Consider the following 13031-nt stretch of genomic DNA (forward strand, 5'->3'; position numbering starts at 1 on the left):
TTTAGTGTGTGTGTGTGCTGTGGGTATGTGCATGAGTGAGTGCGCATGGGTGAGAAAGAGAGAGACGGCTTTACTTTAGTCAAGCAATAATTTTCTATACAGAATTCACACCCTATACAAATTCCACAGCTGTACAATTTTCACACCCTATACTAAATTTACCCTATACAATAGCCTACTCATCTGGAATGAAGGAGCAAACATTCAGTGTAAGAGTAAAAAAATTACATAACATTATTTAATATTTATACTACGGGGCCGTTGAATGCTTGAATCTGATTGGCTGACGAACGTTCTGAGGCGTGACATTATTTTCTGGGAAAAGCATGGCGAACGTAGTTCCAGGCAGCTCTCTTAAACGCATTACAGTTCCATATCACTTCGCATAGTAAAACTGTAATAACGGAAATTACAGGACTAACAAAAACAACAACATGACAGGCGATTTTCCAAAAGTAAAGTACACATGACATTTCTCACTAGCGAGGTAATAACAGCGCTGTTTAGAGATGCTGCTGCAGTCTAATTCACACAAGCTCTCTCTCTCGCTCTCTCTCTCTCTCTCTCGGTGTGTGTGTGTCTCTGTCTCTCTCGCTCTCTTTCTAATAACTTCATTAATAACTGCATTATAATACTATCAACAGCTCAAGCCTCCATTACCAGCTTTAAAATGACATTGTGAAACCAGCAAAAGAAGCGTTGGATGAGATGCGGAAGAAATAGTCCTACCCACAATAGCGATTAAGTACAAAAACCGAACGAATCCCTTTAAATATATCATTTGATCATCTTGAGGTGTGGTAACCGTGGTATACGCGGAATAATTGACTCCGCTTCGAGTCGTGACCGAATCACCACCTCAGGTGTGCATTATTTTTCTAATAATTCAACGGCCCGTCGTCCATTATTCCTTACTTGAATCACAGCTTAAATAGTGTTTTGACATCGACAACCCAAGTGCATTTTACCTCAAACTTGCGTCTAAAGTAGCAATCGCTTCTCGGGTCGACATTAACACTGACAAAATTATATTCAGAATTAAAAATATTTTTATACCACTTTTTAATGTGTGATTGTGTAATGGTTTTCACGAGATACCAACCTTTCGCGAACTTGCTTCCAACACTCGTTCTCATGGAGACTCGGTGTGCAGTGGGGGGGGGGGGGGGGGGGGCTGTGAGCGCGCGAGTAACGTTATGTGAGAGAGACGCGTGAGTGAGAGACGCAGGGAAATGAAATGCAGCTGAACATTTGCTCTATGAAAGACATTGACAAAGACGAAAACTAAGGACATTTAATCTATAATTTTATTTTGTTTAAGTTAGTTTTGCCAAACACACATTACAGTTTTGGTTAGTTATCATTTTTTTGTAATGCCTCGTTTTTATTTTTATTTCAGTTAACACAATTTTTTTTCCCAACTAGTTTTCGTTTTTTCGTTCGTTTTCGTTTACGATTATTACCTTACTATTACTTTTCCGACAGCGTTGAGTCGTCTCACCCGACAACCGCGACAATCTCCTCCTAGGGCCGCTCATGCAGGCTCAGCTCAGGTGCCGGTCGCGTGCAGCACTGCAGCTACGTAAAGAGAGTTTGCCCTTCCCCTACCAACTTAGACTTTCGGAAGGGTGCCCGAATATGGAAGTGAATGAGGCTTTGCGATTTTTTTTATTTTTATTTATTTTTTTATCTAGGCCTACGTGAAATTCTGCATCCACTGTCCGATTTGTTTTATTTATTTTTTTCCACCTCGGAAGGGCAACGTGAGTCGAGAAGGGCATATGGGCAGTTGCCCGGGCAACCTGAGCAACCCCCCTGTGCACGTCCCTGACAATAGTCCACCCTGCTGGTGATAAAGACATTAACAAGTTTTTCCAAGTCTTGACTGGAAACAAAACATCTAATTATTGCAATGTTTTTGAGATGATAGTATGCTGATTTAGTTACTGCTTTGACATGACTACTGAAACTAGGGTCTGTCTCCAGAATCACACCAAGATTCCTGACTTGATTTTTAGTTGTTAGACCCCTAGAGTCAAAGTGTGCATTCAACATCATCTTTGTTTTGAAACACAATTAAAGTTCTAGAACATCCAACTGTTAATTTCATCAATGCATTGGCAGAGGGAGTCAATGGGGTTGTAGTCATTTGGTGATAAAGCCGAGTAAATTTGGGTATCATCAGCATAGCTGTGATCAGTGTTGGGAGTAATGCTTTACAAGTAATGTGATCAGTTCCTGTCCACATGAATATTTTTAAAACCGCAGCTTTTTCTATGTGGTTTGGATGTTCGCCCACACGTAGTAACTGCAGCGCCAGGTTACTGAAACCGAACTTTTCTGAAAACTCCCGCCAGGGTGAGGATTTTCAAAAAACTTTGGTTGCAGTTTTATCGTGTAGACAGCGAAATCAGAGTTTTTGGCTTTACGTCAGAGCCTGTGATGTTATCTCCGCCTATTTGAAACTTGAAAATCAAACTTAGGCTGGCGACACACTGGATGCGTAGCGCAAGCGTTTCAGCTGCGTGGCGTGTCCGTTTTTAATTCAGCTCCCATGTTAACTATGAGGATCATTGTTTAGTTTGTAAAGCAAATGCACAAACCACACCCCATACGGCTCTGGTGTGTAAAGACACAGAAAACGCGAAGCAGCCACCACACAACTGACACGCAGCAGAAACATCACGTTCACGCCATGCAGCCAGTGTGTCACCGGCCTTATTGTCACAAACGAGACTCCCACTGTACCTCCCACTGTCCACCAGAGGGAGCTCTCTACAAAGTTTTGAACTTCAATCCGGACTACACACATGAGTCAAGAGGCATTTATTTGTCATTTGCATAGTTAACACTGGAGAAAAGTGGGCACTGAAGTGCTTGTGACTAAGACGTACAGTGACAATAAAAGGACATGAACAGACAGAGATGTACATTGAGGGTACTGAGATTTTGAGAGAATTCAGTGACCATATGCAGAACAGACACGGACAGAGTATTACATACTGTACAACTAGATCTAGATCTCAGAGAGGCTGGAAAGTAGTACTTGCTCACAAACTTTGCACTGATTGTTCCTGCACCTGACTCACATTACTGGACTTTTTAAACAGCCCTCAGACTCTCCCTCATTGCAAAGTCTTGTATTGCAACGTGTACATTTCTGAGAGTCTTTTTCCAGGTCTGATCTCTTTGTGCATTAGGACTGATGCTCTTGTTCTGATTGCCTTACGCCTGCCCAAAACTCTTGCTATTGTTACATTGATTACTGATTGTTTACTGCTTGCCTTGACCCTTTGCACGTCCCTGGATAATGATTTAGCTTCTCTCGTCTGTTGTGTTTGCTGGTGTTTAAATTTGTCTGTTTACTACGATTTCAATAACCTGGAGCAATTAAATATGTTTAATAACACAAATGTACCAATCTTATTTTACTGACTAATGTCTTTGCTGCTGACCTTTGATGATCCAGTTCAACCATACTAATAAACAAAAATGACTTTAGATAAACTAACAATTGTGCTTCATTGTTTTTTATTGCTAAAAAGTGTTCTTTTTATACCTTCTTCTCATGTGTTCTACTCAGCCTGGGGTTTATTCATTACACTTTTTGGTGTGAAAGGGATTTTACATTGGCTATAAATAGAACTTCTTATATCAAAAACAATCAAGCCCTGCCCATATTTAAAATCTAACGTGAAAGTAATGCAAAAGTAATGTAATGCATTAATTTCCATAAAATGTACTTTTTTTTAGGGAGTAACGCAATATTGTAATGCATTACTTTTAAAAGTAATTTCTCCAACACTGGCTGTGAATGGCAATTTGGTTCTTTCTCATTATTTGACTTGAAAACATATACAGGCTTAAGAGCGGTGCAAGAATTGAGCCTTGTGGGACTCCACGTCAAGGACATGAACCATTTGAGTACCATCCAAGAAAGCCTGACCCAGTTTTCCACTCTCTGTAGAAATATGTTATGATCAGCAGTGTCAAACACAGCACTAAGATATAGTAGCAGCAGTGATATTTTGCTAGAATCAGAATTAAAGCAAATATAATTTATTATCTTAATGAGCACTGTCTCTGTGCAGTGATGCAGTCGGAAACCAGAGTGAAAATTGTATAGGTTTGAGTTTAAGTATTTGTTCAGCTGATTAAAGACTACCTTCAATAAACTACCTTCAATAATCTTGCATATAAAAGGAATATTTGATATTTTATTCTTCTTGATAGTATATAATTGGTCTATATGGTGTTCTCAAGATTGCTATTTTCAAAAGGAGCTTAACAATTTAAGTTTTCAGGAAGTTTAGAAAAGTCCCAGAAGTGAAGTGAGGTGTTCACCACTTCTAATAGATCTGCTTCTAAACATTTAAGCACATAGAGCAGGTTGCAATTAATTAAATTCAATCTCAAGTTCCTATACTATGGAAGAAGCATATGTATAAATAACAAGTCTTTAATTTCTCAATTTTTTCTTTGATATCCTTTCCAAGAAAATAAAACTGGCCCCACAATGGAACTCTGGAGCACACTGTTAGTTTTCTGTCCAAAGCATCAATAAGATTTTGTTCCTGTAGCTCAATTGGTAGAGGATTGGTTATCAAGCGCAAGGTTGGGGGTTTGATTCCCCGGGAACACATGATTGGTAAAAATCGAAGTTTCTTTGGATAAAAGCGTCTGCTAAATGCATAAATGTATTTATTTAAATATATTTATTTATTTACTTAATTTAATTTAAGATTTGACACAACCATGGCAGCAGTAATGGTACTATGACCAGTAGTCACCTTTATTTATATAGCGCTTTAAAAAAAAAAAGATTGCTTCAAAGCAACTGAACAACAATAATTAGGAAATCAATGCAATGCAATGTCAATAATGCAAAATGACAGTTAAAGGCAGTTCATCATTGAATACAGTGATGACATCATCTCTGTTCAGTTTAAATATTTTTGTGCAAATGTGCAATCATTTGCAATCAAGTCAACAATATCGCTGTAAATGAAGTGACCCCAACTAAACAAGCCAGAGGTGACAGCGGCAGGGAACCAAAACTCCATAGGTGACAGAATGAAGAAAAAAAAACCTTGGGAGAAGCCAGGCTCAGTTGGGGGCCAGTTCTCCTCTGACCAGACAGAACCAGTAGTTCAATTCCAGGTTGCAGCAAAGTCAGATTGTGCAGAAGAAGTATCTGTTTCCTGTGGTCTTGTCCTGGTGGTCATCTGAGACAAGGTCTTTACAGGGGATCTGTATCTGGGACTCTAGTTGTCCTGGTCTCGGCTGTCTTTCAGGGCTGTAGAGGTCCTTTCTAGGTTCTGATCCACCATCTGGTCTAGATAAGTACTGGATCCGGGTGACTGCAGTGATTCTCTGTTCTGGAAACAGACTGCATCTGGTGGCTACGGTGACCTCAGAATGAGAGAGAAACAGACTAATATTAGCGTAGATACCATTCTTCTAATGATGTAGCAAGTACATCGGGTGTTATGGGAAGTGTTCCCGGTTCTGGTTTGCCTAATTAATGCAGCCTAAAAATTCTTTAACGGATTTGGATATTAGAAGCATATTAGTGTGTTGAGTGTAAGCCAGGTTAAATAGTTGGGTCTTTAATCTAGATTTAAACTGGAAGAGTGTGTCTGCCTCCCGAAAAATGTTAGGTAGGTTATTCCAGAGTTTAGGTGCCAAATAGGAAAAGGATCTGCCACCCGCAGTTGATTTTGATATTCTAGGTAGGAGTTTTGAGAATGCAGCGGATGTAGAGGATTATAATGTAACAAGAGCTCATTCAAATACTGAGTTGCTAAACCTTTCAGGGCTTTATAAGTAATAAGCAATATTTTAAAATCTATATGCTGCTTGATAGGGGCCAGTGCACTGTTGACAGAACCGGGCTAATATGGTCATACTTCCTGGTTCTAGTAAGAACTCTTGCTGCTGCATTTTGGACTAGCTGTAGTTTGTTTACTAAGCGTGCAGAACAACCACCCAATACAACATTACAATAATCTAACCTTGAGGTCATAAATGCATGGATTAACATTTCTGCATTTGACATTGAGAGCATAGGCCGTAATTTAGATATATTTTTGAGATGGAAAAATACAGTTTTACAAATGCTAGAAACGTGGCTTTCTAAGGATAGATTGCTATCAAATAGCACACCTAGGTTCCTAATTGATGACGAAGAATTGACAGAGCAGCCATAAAGTCTTAGACAGTGTTCTAAGTTGTTACATGCAGAGTTTTTAAGTCCTATAATTTACACCTCTGCTTTTTCAGAATTTAGCAGTAAGAAATTTCTCAACTATGCATTCCATTAGTTTTACAAATTGGTGTGTTTCACCGGGCCGTGAAGAAATATAGAGCTGAGTATCATCAGCATAACAGTGAAAGCTAACACCATGTTTCCTGATGATATCTCCCAAGGGTAACATGTAAAGCATGAAGAATAGCGGCCCTAGTACTGAGCCTTGAGGTACTCCATACTGCATTTGTGATCGATATGATACCTCTTCATTCACTGCTACTAATTGATGGCGGTCATGTAAGTATGATTCAAACCATGCTAATGCACTTCCATTAATGCCAAAACGTGTTCAAGTCTATGCAAGAGAATGTTGTGGTCAATTGTGTCAAACGCAGCACTAAGATCCAATAACACTAATAGAGAGATTCGACCACGATCAGATGATATGAGCAGGTCATTTGTTACTCTAAGGAGAGAAGTCTCAGTACTATGATATGGTCTAAATCCTGATTGGAAATCCTGACAGATACCATTTTTCTCTAAGAAGGAATATAATTGTGAGGATACTACCTTTTCAAGTATGTTGGACAGAAAGGGGAGATTCGAGATTGGTCTATATTTAACTAGTTCTTTGGGGTCAAGTTGTGTTTTTTAAATGAGAGGCTTAATAACAGCCAGTTTGAAGGTTTTGGGGACACATCCTAATGACAATGAAGAATTAATAATAGTCAGAAGAGGATCTATGACTTCTCGAAGCACCTCTTTTAGGAGCTTAGATGGATTGGGTCTAAAATACATGTTGTTGGTTTAGATTATTTAACAAGTTTATACAATTCTTCCTCTCCTATAGTAGAGAATGTGTGGAACTGTTCCTCAGGTGATCTATAGTGCACTGTCTGGTGCGATACTGTAGTTGACAGCTGAATGGTTACAATTTTATCTCTAATAGTATCGATTTTAGAAGTAAAGTAGTTCAAAAACACTTGTTGAAGCTTTATTTTTCGTTATTTTAGCCACTGTATTAAATAAATAACCGGGGTTATGTCTGTTTTCTTCTTAAAGAGAAGAAGAAAAGTAATCAGATCTAGCCGTTTTTAATGCTTTCCTGTAGGATAGGTTACCTTTAGGGTGTGAGTGTGCTCATTATACCATGGTGTCAAACTGTTTTCCTTAACCTTCCTTAAGTGTAAAGGAGCAAATGTATTTAAAGTGCTAGAAAAGAGAGAGTCCATAGTTTCTGTTACATCATCAAGTTGTTCTGAGGTTTTGGATATGCTAAGGAATTTGGATACATCAGGAAGATAACTTAAAAAGCAGTCTTTTGTGGTAGAAGTGATGGTTCTTCCATACTTGTAACAAGCAGTGTTGGGAACGTCACTTTAAAAAAGTAATTAGTTATAGTTACTCACTACTTGTTCCAAAAAGTAACTGAGTTAGTAACTGAATTACTATATAATAAAAGTAACTCATTACCAGGGAAAGTAACTATTTGCGTTACTGTAAAAAAAAAAGAAAAAAGAAAAAAAAAAAGTTGCTACATGTCAGAGAATTTGTACTTTTTTTTTTTTTTGCAGTTTTCACAAGTCAGTTGAAATGAGTAGAACAGACAGGTACATAACTCGTCATGCACGTCAACAGACAGCAAGAGTTTTATCCTGCACTTCATGTATTATCTTTGTAAGAAAAGTGTTTTTGTCCACTAGCTTTGTAGATGCGTGTCACACATTACATGTACACATTACATGCACGTTCTTGCCTTTGACCACAATTAATTTGAAGTAGTGCTTATATCTTCACCTTGAAAATGCCAACTTTTCATCGGATTGCTCTTGACTCGCCATCTCGGCTGCAAATCTCTGTGTAGCTGTAGCGTGTGTGTGTGTGTTTGGCGCCGCTGGCGCAGCCGCGTGTGCCGGCATGTTTGTAAAAACACTGGCTCTGATTGGCTACCATGAAACACATGACTCTGCCTTAGCCAATCACAACCGCTTATCTCATCATTAACCCACCTCCACACTCGCTGTGTGAGCCAGGGGTCCGTTTGGATTGCATAGTTTATTAAATCAATGCATAGTAACGCACCGCATTTAACGTTCAGTAGCGTTAATGGCGTTGTAACGACGGGAAAAGTAATTAGTTAGATTACCCCGTTACTGAAAAAATAACGTCGTTACCTAACGCCGTTCTTTTAAACGCCGTTATTCCAAACACTGGTAACAAGTAGTAGAATTTACAATTCTGGCTCTATGAAGTTTGCATAAAACTAAATAATGATCTGAGATATCATCACTTGGCTGCATAATTTCAACACTATCAACATCAATTCCATGTGACAGTATTAAATCTAGAGTATGATTTCGACAATGGGTAGTTCCTGAAACGTATTGTCTAAACCCAATAGAGTTCAGAATGTCTATAAATGCTGATCCCAATGCATCTTTTTCATTATCAACATGGATATTAAAATCACCAACTATTAAAACTTTATCTGCAGCCAGAACTAACTTGGCTGTAAAATCACCAAACTCTTTAATAAAGTCTGTATGGTGCCCTGGTGGCCTGTATACAGTAACCAGTACAAACATAACAAGGGATTCATTATTAACATTTGTTTCTCTGGATAATGTTAAATGAAGCACCATTACTTCAAACGAGTTATACTTGAAGCCTGCCCTCTGAGAAATCCTGAAAACTTTGTTATAAATTGAAGCAACACCTCCCCCTTTGCCTTTTAGACGCGGCTCATGTTTATAACAGTAATCTTGGGGTATGGACTCATTTAAACGATCTCAACCGTCTGGCTGAGGCAAGCCTAAAAGTACGCTCAGGACATTTGACACGCCACTACTGCATTTAGTCACGAAAGCTTAACATTTTCACTCTTGTACCGATAAATAAATTCAAAATTAAGCATTGCTTGGTAAATTTTCAACAAAGTATTGATAGATGTGTAAATAGTGTCATACTAACAGCTGTCTGAAGTTTTGGTTGATTGTAATTCATTACATACCTTTCTATCAAAGTTATGACATTATCAAGATGAATTTGTTCTGACAGTTTAACTCTTGAGTTCTTGTCATATTTTATTACCATTTTCCAAACTATAGCAAATAAACTGTGATATTGTTAGAAATGTTGAAGGTGTCTGAATAAATTTTGGTTTGATTGTATATTAAATTTTTACAGTGAGGACAATACAGTGCTATTATACATTTAATTATTCGGTTTCTGTATCTGGACACCTACACACTTGAAAACAAAAACTTAAACATTGTGTAAATAGCACAAATAAATAAATAGAACGAACATACAAATTAAACAATTTCAAACAGGGCCCACTGGTACAACCTGCAACGGGGTCCCGCTGACCCCAGCTACGGCCCTGTGTCCTAGCTATGTTTCTGGAACTGGGAATATTTCAGTTGTGTTGCTGTCAGGGTCAGAGAGCTCTCACATTTCATAAAAAATATCTGAATTGGTGTTCCGAAGATGAACAAAAGTCTTACGGGTTTAGAACAACATGAGGGTGAATAATTAATGAATCATTTTGGGCTGAACTAACCCTTTAAATGTCTTTCTGATTGTCAGGATCCTCCTCTTTATGTGACATTTAAAAAAAACAAAAAAACTTCAAATCTTGATAGGACAGTCATGGGTTTGATGCCATAAAAGGACATCAAAAAATATTATTTTTCATGCTCTAAACAATGTAAAGACATAACAAAAAATTGTGTCTTAAGAGGATACTTTTAGCCATATTTTGTTATAAATGGTGTAGCTGCAGACAAATACACAGAAAGGACTATTAAACTGACAGAACTGGTCCTTAAAGCTGAAGTTATTTCACTCCTGCATGCGACTGCACAGGTTTAGGTGTGTTTAACGTGTTTTCTGCAGTTGATTCATGACGGAAGGATATTAGGTCAGAAATTGCATTTTTTTTTTAACAATTTCAAAACATCTGTTGTGAAAAAGTAGAGTCACTGTAGTGCTTCAAGTTCATCATGGCTTACTCTTAGTCCATTGAGCAATATCTAAATGTGTGTGTGTGTGTTAAACATTGCAGTTTGGATGCTGCTTTAATGTGCATCTAATTTGAAGATAACCATGCATTTCAGTGTAACATTATTGTGGTTAAGCAGGAATAAAAAAAAGTCATCAGGAATTTTTTTCAAACACCTAAAGCTAAGACAATCTTAACTTTTATTTATAAATGAATTCACAATAAGAGCTTTCTTAAAGGGACAGAAAGAAAAAAAAAATATATATATATATATATATATATATATATATATATAAACCGCCAGTAGCACCACCACCAGTAATTGCTAATTTACCTGTTTTGTTACTGGAGAGCTTGCTGAGCTTCGAGAATGGTTTTTGAATCAAGTCTGATGTATGGTTCGAACGCTGAGGAAGACCATATGCCCATGATCTTAATAGCTGACGTAGAGATTCCTTGTTCAGCTGCTGAAGTAGCTGCCCCAATTCTGAATGAATGGCCGGTATAGAGAGAGGGGGATAGACTGCAGCTTTTGAGAACAGTGGTTAAGTGAGTTCTAAAACAGGCCTTGGAAAGGGGTGCTCCGTTAGGTAAAATAAAGAGCGGTGCGTTTTTAGAAGTTCTAGGCCAGATTTTAAGGAATTTCACCATGGCTGAGAAGGGACAGAAATTATTATTGATTTTTGAAATTGTTAAGGTAGCACCAGAACCTTGCGCATCAGTTTTGAGTGCTTAAGGAAGAGTGTGAAGAATTTAGGTTCGAATCGTAGATCTGAAAAGGAAATGCTGCGAGAAGGATCAAATTGATTAGTTTCTGAAGTGAATTCCCCTGGAACTCAAACCCGTAGAAGGCAGATAAAAACACTGCCTCAAGAAGAATATTGAGGTACTTAGAAAGAAGGCCATAGCGGATGGAAGTAATTAATTTTTGCAATATAGGCAGGGTAAAAGGCAGACGTTTGTCTTTAATTTTGTTGGAAGATTTAGCTAACCCCTTAAGTAGTAATCGAACGGAATATTCAGGAAAAAGGCTTTGAAAACTAGGATTATAAAATGTAGCATAGAATTGGATGCCGGCGAGAAGTCTGCGAATAGAACAAATTAGAAGATAGAAGATTGCGGTTTTTTAAATTAAAGATGAGAAAGTAGCAAACGGTCAAAATTAGGATAGGAAAAACTGAAATTTGGAAGGAAAAACAATACATTGGAAATGCGGACCATGCAGATGTGTAGGCTTTGAGTGTAGAGGGAGCAACGCCTTTAGAAATGTAATTTCTAACTGACGTAAGCAAGTCGTTTAGTTTAGTATTATGTCTGCTAACGGAGGGCAGATTGAAGGATCCGGGTTGGCTGAGGGGCACAGCTGTCTGAAAGTCTGAAATCGAAATCAAGAGAGCGCATCAGCAATAGCGTTGAAGTGACCGGGTATGTGTTCAGCTTTGATAATAAAATTAAAAACAACGGATTGCCAAATTAACCATCTCAGAAAAGGCATGATCATATGGGAAGAAGATCTACCTTTATTAATGATGGCGACTGTGGCTTCATTTTCGCAGCGCATCAAGATACATTTACGTGACCATTCTGGGCCCCAGAGGACGCTGGCGACGGCTATAGGATATATCTCGTAAAGCGCGGATGAAACCGAGTCGGAAGTGGTTTTGGGGAAGTCGTTGGGCCATTTTTCAGCAAACCATTGCCCTTGGAAGAACCCCCCGAAACCGATTGAAGGGGCCGCGTTGATTTGGAGTGATGATTCAAAATCTTCCTTGTAAAAAAAATAAATACTGTTCCACTCGTTAAGCAGTCTTAATTTAATAACAGATAAACAGCCTTCGTCTAGTTGGATCTGATCGCTTAGTTTTTCCACGGAATGTGCCAGAGTTAACAATCGTGAAATGAAAGCCCTGCTTTAAGGAATGATTCTCATAGCGAAATTTAGGTGTAGCGAAAGCAAATTGCACTTTGATATGGAATGTAGGGAGGGGAAAGATAAAAAAAAAAACAGATTCTTGCGAGTTTTTCGGGGGGGAAGAGAAGCTTGCTTTAGCACTGAATCTAGGGAAATCCCCAGAAATTCTAATGAAGTAGAGGGTCCCAAAGTTTTCTCAGCGGAAAGGGGGATGCCGACGTTGCTAAAAATATTTTTAGAATGTCCAAGACTGCAGATTGAGAAGACAGATAATCGATAAAAATGTGAGGGCTACTTCTACACCCAAATGTAAGCCTAACAGCAAAATAGAATTTAGAATTCCATTTAACACCAAAAAGTGGCCAGTCAGAGGGATGGATTGGCATAATTTTAAAAGCATCTGTGATATCAGCTTTAGCTAACCAAGCACCTTGACCGGCTACCTTGATTAAATGAATGGCATTGTCGACCGAGGCATAATGTAAAGAGAAAGGTGCTAAAGGTATGCATTCGTTCACGCTCGCTGTGTAAGCAGAATGAGGGGAAGACATATCAAAAATAAGACCCCTTTACCGGAGTATTTCTGTGTTGCGACACCGATGGAATTAATGCGAAAAGTCGAAAAAGGAGGGGAATCGAAAGGACCAATGACGTAACCTTTATTTACCTCTTTCTCTAACATATTAGAAACCACATCTGGTTCAGTAATATCTGATTGCAGATTTTTAGCTATGAAAGAGGTGGTGAGATTGGAAAGGATGCCCACCCGAAACCCTTGAGACAGACCGGTGATTAGATAATCGACAAAAGTAGGATCGGGATGAGAGAAGTAGCTAGAAAGATTAGAAACATTAATGGGAGTAGAA

Source organism: Carassius gibelio, chromosome B14, assembly GCF_023724105.1.
Source record: "Carassius gibelio isolate Cgi1373 ecotype wild population from Czech Republic chromosome B14, carGib1.2-hapl.c, whole genome shotgun sequence".
In the NCBI taxonomy this organism is placed as follows: Eukaryota; Metazoa; Chordata; class Actinopteri; order Cypriniformes; family Cyprinidae; genus Carassius; species Carassius gibelio.